Source organism: Oryctolagus cuniculus, chromosome 1, assembly GCF_051225735.1.
Source record: "Oryctolagus cuniculus isolate XC-2025 breed Fujian yellow rabbit chromosome 1, ASM5122573v1, whole genome shotgun sequence".
NCBI classification, from domain to species: domain Eukaryota; kingdom Metazoa; phylum Chordata; class Mammalia; order Lagomorpha; family Leporidae; genus Oryctolagus; species Oryctolagus cuniculus.
The window spans coordinates 82,502,324-82,510,481 of NC_142867.1; the positions used below are offsets into that span (position 1 = coordinate 82,502,324).

Below are 8,158 nucleotides of genomic sequence, written 5' to 3' on the forward strand. Positions count from 1 at the left end.
TCAGAGGGCACACCCACATGGTCCCTGTCTCCTGGACAGCCTCAGGCCTTTGCTAATAAGATCATCACCAATTGTGGTTCCTGACCTTGGTTTTCCAGAATTATGAGCCAAAAGAAACCGCTTTCCTTTAAAACATACCCAATCTCTGCTATTCTGTTATTAGCAAGAGAAAACAATTTAATACAGTGAATGTGCAAAGTGAACAAAAGGTATCAAACACAAATCTAAAAAAAATTAGAATGTACTTTAAAAAGATTATTGGTATACTCTGGGAACATAGTGAAAAAGAAAGGTGTCCAATGTTGGCAGGATCCACACAAGCATTGTCCAAAAGAAAAGCTGCCTTAAGTGTCTTTAACATTTAGGGTCCCATCCGTCCAGGTATCCTCCCTGTGAGACTGCATGTGCAACAGAACCACACTTGGTACAGGCTACACATTGTTCTAAGTGGTCCATATACACCATTTAGGGTAAAGTAAGTTATCTCATCCTCCTTAATATACCAAGAGATAAAAATTAAATAATTTTGAGGGCTATATATGTTAGAAGTAATCAAGCTGTGATTTGATAGTAATCTAAGAGAGTCTGCTCACTATATTATACTACTGTAATTTTGTAAAATGCATCTTAAATATTTCATTTCATTCATATTTCATTTCCGTGTTCATCAAATAATTTTGTTGTTGACATTTGCCTTTTCAGTGTCTTTATTTTAAATGTAAATATTCTGTTTTAATGATTATGAACCTAATTAAAAATTAGTGCACTGACATTCTCATTTACGCGTTAATCATGTATGTTTTATGTATCAGAGCATTAAGAATTAGAAACAAGAGGAAAAAAAGAACAATAAAAACAAACTCTGTGTGGACTATTTTCTTGGAAAAATGTCTTTTGTCACTTTAACATGTAAATACTGGACAGTTACAATATAGTTCCAAAGATGGCCAGGCTTGGTTGGATATCCAGAGAGAAATTGGAAAGGGAACATTCAGTCTTTCCTGGATGACAAATAAGATCACTGGATAATACATTGTGAATAATCAAAAAGATGTGCTCTGGAAATGGAATATTTATTATTATGAGGATCAAGTTATTATGAGAACAAGTGGACTAACTAGGACAACTTCATGCCATATGTTCGTGTTGTTGGGGCAGCTCATCTAAATATCATGCAAAATTTGATTTGTGTGAATTGCTTCAGATACCACACCAAGTATGCAGGTTGAAACCAATTTAGCATCAAAAAATGAAACAAAATGAATCCTTATTCTATAAGATCAAAAGATACTTAGAGTTCTCCTTACAGTATGTTCCTTACACGGCACATAGCCTTGCCTAAGGAAAACAACACAGGTTTCCCATATACAGATAAGAAAGACACCTTTCACTTCAAAATGATGTGGATTTTCAGAAAAAAAATAACTATTTCAAATATATTAGGACAGTTGCTAGAAGGAACTCCCAAAAGCAACAATAACAACACAAAAGAGGTGAAATTTCCTTACCTCAACATTCTTGAAAATTCAACAGTAGAAATTATTTAGGAGGGTATGGTTGAGGAGTCATGCTTCCAAGGAGTTCCCTGAAGTATGAGTTTTGGATGGATAATGAGTGATGAAGGAAAAGGTTTGTGATCACTCACCTGAAAATACTCCCCATATGATTGTTACTAACTGTATATTTCCAATTACTGTTTCCTATTTAAACTCATTTTCACAATTTTGTTCAAGTTGCTTTTTTTCTTTTTTTTTAATATTTTATTTTTATTTATTTGAGAGGTAGAGTTAAGACAGTGTGAGGGAGAGACAAGAGAAAGATGTTCCATCCGTTGGTTCACTCCCCAAATGGCTGCAATGGCCGGAGCTATGCCAAATCTGAAGCCAAGAGCTTCTTCTTGGTCTCCCATGCAGTTGCAGGGGCCCAAGGACTTGGACCATCTTCTTCTCCTCTCCCAGGTCTTAGCAGAGAGCTGGATTGGAAAGGGAGCAGCCAGGACTAGAACTGGTGCCCATATGGGATGCTGGCATCACAGGCAGAGGATTAACCTACTGTGCCACATGGTGCCAGCCCTGATCAAGTTGCTTTTTCAATAGAACAAAGGAACAAAGACACTATTGTTTCAGTGAATTTTCATATCTCATGATTACATTTGTAACATTAATGTTTTCAAGGAAAAAGCATAAGCAAGCAGTTACAACTATGTTAATTTTCCTTTTTTTTTTTTTTTAAAAAAGATATATTTCTTTATTTGAAGGGCAGAGTGACAGAGGTGGAGAAGGAGAGGGAGAGATTTATCAGCATGTTCACTATCCAAATGCCTACAATAGCTGGGGCTGAGCCAGGTCAAAACCAGGATGTAGGAACTATATCCATACCTCCCATGTGGGCAGGATCCAAGTTCTTAAGCCATCATCTGCTGCCTCCCAAGCTCATCAGCAAGAAGCTAGTTGAGAAATGAGGAGAAGCTTGGACTCGAATCAGGCACTCCACATGACATGCAGGGTTCCAAGTGGCTGATCAACCCACTTACCAAAATGCTTACATATGAATAAGTTTACAATATGTAGGATGCTTTTAGTTTTCATAGTGATCAGATGCCCCAAAGCCTCATTTTAAATAGTGTGATCAGAGTTGTTTTTTTTTTTTTTTCACATGTCTAATTTAGACCCTGTTGTAAATCCATTACCAACCTGCAAGGCATACATCATAAAATTTCAAAACATAATAGACACTGCGACAGAGTTTCCCTTGTTAAATGGGTTCCTCCAAAGGTAACTAAGACATGAACAACCTTGTCATCTTAAGGTATGATTCACATATTACAAAAAGAAAAGATGAATAGAACCTAATATAATAGTGGGCTCTATTTATATCTTCCAGCTATCTTTAAACATGATGAAGGACCTACACACACCAGGAGTTGACATCTCAGAGAGCTTTGCATCGAAAGAGAAATTTATTCACTTAGCAAAACAAATGTATCTGAATCACAGGAAGAAATGACTTTCTCTGCTACAGCCTCAGTGAGATGGGTATTTACCAGACATCTCAATCATAAAAGCCCACAATTCTTTGTTCTGAATACAAGAATGGGAAGTTGATGCCAATTTTTACAGCTGAAATCTGCAAGTAGCTGCTTTTGACAGAGACTAGCAAAGTGACTTTTCAAATATAGCAGTGAGCCAGACAGCAGGGAGCCCTATAACCCAAACAGCAGTTTATCTTGCGACACAGTTTGCATTTATCATGCTATTCACTTTTTGCCAGACTCTGAGCCTAACGGCCACTAATATTGCATATCTAAAAGCACATGGAAAAAACTAGTAAATTGATTGTCTTCTCTTATGAAAGGGCTACAGAAGAAGGCCAGGTATGTGTAAGCTTCTATGCTGGAAGGCAGGTCTTATTTAAGGATGTTGGTGGAGAAGAAAGTTCTGTTGTGCTACTGTAGAATTTTATGTATCTTTATTACAACACTTCATACATGAAGTGTCTTACAGCTACACTACTTTCTTTACAAGTTTAGATGTACTCTTCCACTTTACTCAAATTGAGTTGAGAAATGATCCTGTAAGTAGCTCAATTAACTACTGTGATTAGTTGTGATTTCAATAATATGGAAAAACAATCATGATAGATTATATAATGCACCAATAATTTAAATATAACTGTATGGAAAAATACAACAAAATAATTATAATTGTAGCCACTGAGTGAGGTATTGGGGAGATGATTTTATTTTTGATTATTTTTATTTTCTAATTTTTCCACATTAATCTTATGATGTGCATATAAAATGACAGTTGAAATGCTTGCATTATCTAATCACAAATCAACCTTTATATGAAATGATGTCCTGTTTATTTATCTAATCCAAAATATAAAGAATAATCAAAAGCTTTGATTTGCTATAAGGGGAGTAGAGATGAAGTACTGATGTCTAGATCAGGACAAATTAGGCCTTGCCCAAAGGTTATAGCAATTGATCTCATTCTATTGAAGTGAAGTGACCATTTTCCAATTATATGGATAATGAAGAGATACAAATTATGATTACTAGCTGTTATATGTCTCCATGTTGGGCTTTTTTAAAAAAGGAGAAAAAAATGGGCTGATAATGAAAAAACAGGGAGGATGGAAAAATTATTGTATAAGAAAGACATTGAAAATGGTAAGTGCTATATCAGCTTGCTAATGGAATGAGGAGATATTTTTGAGGCCTTATAAAATTGATCTGGAATAATTTTTCAAATTAGTATGTGTGCAGACAGCAGGATGTTTAGCTGAACTTTTAAAGGTCCTTTGCAGGGCTTTGCTTTTATAGTGTGATGGATTTTGTAGAAATGACACCCATTTTTCATAAGACACTAAGTAACTTAAGCAAAACTTTCCAGAAGCCAAAGCCCCATCCCAATTCCTCTATTGACATATAGTTTTTACTTTCTAAATCTCCAAGTGGAGAATAGATTTCTTAAATGTGGGCACTGGGATTTTACCAATCCCTTAAAGCTCCTACATTTTGAATTCCTTACTCAGATCAAATTCATCATATGCTCTACTAAACACATATCTTCTCCAAGAAGCAATATTTTTCTGTTTAAAATAGAACACTCCCACTTTCTGCATACCACTTTGACTCCCCTATTGAAAAACTGATTTTAGTCACATATGTACTTCACACTTTGCTTTTTTATGAACTTACACCATGACAATGAATTAGTTTTCATTTGTAGAAAGTAAAATTAAGAAGATAAGTGATTTAAGATCCTAAGAGAAATTTCATATCTAAGATTTATATCTTTTTTATACTTGTTAGTTTTCCTTGTTAAGTAACACTCAAGATTGAATTTTTGATTCTATTTGCCTGAGTTTAATTGATATTGCCTTGGTGAACCATATACAAATTCATTTTATTTTCTTAATATGATTTATCCTCTAAGAGAGCACCTCTCAGTGATCTAGTCCTCATCCTTCCATTGTTCAATAGTAATATACTATTATTAACTGACTATGCTGCTTCAGAGTCCTTTGAAAGTATAATCCATTTAAGCAATAGTAATTAAAAATGGAATAAAAGACATCTTTTAAAATTTGTTCCTAATAAATGCTTTGAATCTCTTTTCTTAATCTAACCAAACTTACTCTAAGTACAGCACTATATCTCCTTTGTTCTTTACATCAATGTAAAAATATTATTTATATTCAAGATAAAGAAGTTTTTTTCTGAGAGTTAATTCAAAAACCATATTTTTAATGGAAATGTCCTATTCATTTAGAATTGTATTCTTTTTAAATAACTTATTTATGTAAGGTGAACAAGTTTCATGTATTTCTCATATACAGATTTAGGAGCCTAGTGATACTTTCCACCCTAACCTCCTTCCCACCCATGCCTCTATCCACCAGGCTTCTTCCTTTCTTATTCTTTCTTTTAATTTTTACAGTGACATATTTTGTGTTTATTTTATACTCAGATAATGAATTCTACAATAAGTAAAGAACTCAACAAATTGTAAGAGGAAAAAAAGACACTGCTCCTCAACAGATGAGACAAAGACTGTAAAAAATGATCAAATCTTAAAATGTCTATCTTGCTCACACACATTATATTTTTCATACTCTCTTATTTGCCACAAATCAGGGAAAACATGATATTTGTCAGTTTTGGGACTGGATTATTTCACTAAATATAATGGTTTCCAGTTGCATCCATTGTGTTGCCAATGACATGATTCATTCATTTTCACAGTTGAGTAGAATTATATGGTGTAAATATATCCATATTTTCTTTATCCAGTCATCAGTTGATGGACTTCTTGGTTAATCCAATACCTTAACTATTCTATATTGAAATGTATTGAAATGCAGTGGATATGGGGATACAGATACCTCTTTCATATGTTCATTTCATTTCATTTGGATAAATTCCCAGAAGTAGGATGACTTGGTCATATGGGATATCTATTTTCAGATTTCTGAGAAAGCTCCATTCTATCTTCCATAATGAATGTATCTGATTACATTCCTAACTAACAATAGATTAGAATACCTTTCCCAAATCCTTGCCAGCTTTTATTATTTTTTTTTTTATTTTTGGATGATAGCAATTCTAATCAGGGTGAGATGAAACCTCATTGTGGTTTTTATTTGCATTTCCCTAAAGGCTAGTGATCCTTAGTATTTCATCATGTGTCTGTTAGCCAATTGAATTTCATTCTCTGAAAAATACCCATTCAAGTCCTTTACCTGTCTCTTAACTGGATTGTTTGTTTTGTTGTTATTCATTTTCTTGATCTATTTATAGATTTTTGGATATCAGTCTCTCACTAGTTGCATGGTTTGAAAATATTTTCTCCCATTCTGTGGGTTGCTACTTCACTTTTTGAGTGTTTCCTTTACAGTTCAGAGGCTTCTTAGCTTGAAGTAATTCCATTTGTCCATGTTTGCTTTTATTCCCTGTGCTTTTGGGATCTCTTCTTTTCTACGAAGTCTTTGCTTATGCCAATATCTTAGTTTCCCCAGTGTTCTCCTATAATAATTTGATGGTATCACACCATTGATTTAGATCCGTGATCCACTTTGGGTGTATTTTGTGTAAGGTGTTAGGTAGGGTTCTTCTTTCATACTTCTGCATGTGGAGATCAAAATTTACTAACACCATTTGTTGAAGAGACTGTCCTTTTTCCAGGGATTGATTTTAGCTCCTTTGTCAAAATCAGTTTGTAGGTGCATTGATTGATTTATGGGGTTTCTATTCCATTTCATTCATCTACATGTCAATTTTTGTGCCCATATCAGGCTGTTTTGTTTATAATTGTCCTGTAGTGTATCTTGAAATTTGGTATCACGGTGTCTCCAGCTTTGCTTTTGTTGTTTAAGACTGCTTTAGACATTAAAAGTCTGTTGTGTTTCTATATGAATTTCAGCATAGTTTCTTGTAGATATGAGAAGAATGACCTTGGTATTTTGATTGAGATCACATTGAATATGCAAATTGCTTGAGTAGTATGGATATTTTGATGATATTAATTCTTCCAATGCAGGAACATGAAAGATTCTTCCACGGGGCCCTTGCTATGACATAGCAAGTAACACGGCTGCCTGCAGTGCCAGCATTCCATATGGGCATTGATTCCAGTCTCTGTTGCTCCACTTCCAATCCAGCTCTCTGCTATGGCTTGGGAAAGCAGTAGAAGATGGCCTAATTACTTGGGCCCCTACATCCACGTGGGAAGACCCAGAGGAAGCTCTTTACTCCTGGCTTCAGCCTTTGCGGCCAATTGGGGAGTAAACCACTGGATGGAAGACCTCTATCTCTCTCCCTGCCTGTTCTCTGTCTGTATAACTCTGACTTTCAAGTAAATAAACAAATCTTTAAAAAAAAAAAAGATTGTTCCATTTTTTATTATCTTCTTTTGTTTCTTTCTTTATTGTTTTGTAATTTTCATTGTGGCGATCTTTCACCTCCTTGGTCAAACTTTATTCCCAGATATTTAAACTTTCTGTTGCTATAGAGAATGTTACTGATATTCTAACTAATTTAAGGGCCAGCATTGTGGCACAATGGGTTAAGCCCCTGCCTGCAATGTCAGCATCCCATATGAGCTCTGGTTTGGGTCTCAGATATTCCATTTCCAATCCAGATCTCTGCAGATGGTGGCCCAAGTCCCTGGGACCCAGCCACCCACTTGGAAGACCCAGATGGCATTACTGGCTCCTGCCTTTAACCTGATCCAGCCCCAGTCCCAGCTGTTGTTGACATTTGGGGGGTGAACCAGAGACTGAAAGACTCTCTCTCTCTCTCTCTCTCTATTTCTTTTTCCCTCTCTTCATAACTCTGTGCTTCGAATAAATAAATAAATGTTTTTTTTTTAAAAAGAGCTAATTTATCAGGCAATATAAATGTCATCATGACTTTATAATATCTTATTATTTTCTGTGGTCACAGGGATTATGTAGGAAATCATTTGACCAGACTACTGGTTTTGATAATTTTCAAATGGAAAAAATTAAAAATGTGTCAAGTACTGTGCTAGGAAATGAGGAATCACCAGTAACAAATCCAATCAAGGATGATATTTATAAACAAGAAGGTCAGAAACTATCATACCAACACACCTGTGATGTGACTGGTGAACAATATGACTCAGTTTCA

The 8,158-nt window shown here is 35.0% G+C and overlaps 1 long non-coding RNA gene across 1 annotated transcript; it reads left to right on the forward strand.

Moving 5' to 3' along the window:
- Positions 1-3,261: 3,261 nt before the first annotated feature.
- LOC149128490 (uncharacterized) lies at positions 3,262-7,391 on the forward strand. Its single transcript, XR_016213029.1, has 2 exons — positions 3,262-3,373; positions 7,047-7,391. It is a non-coding gene; the product is annotated as an uncharacterized LOC149128490 (long non-coding RNA).
- The last annotated feature ends 767 nt before the right edge of the window (positions 7,392-8,158 follow it).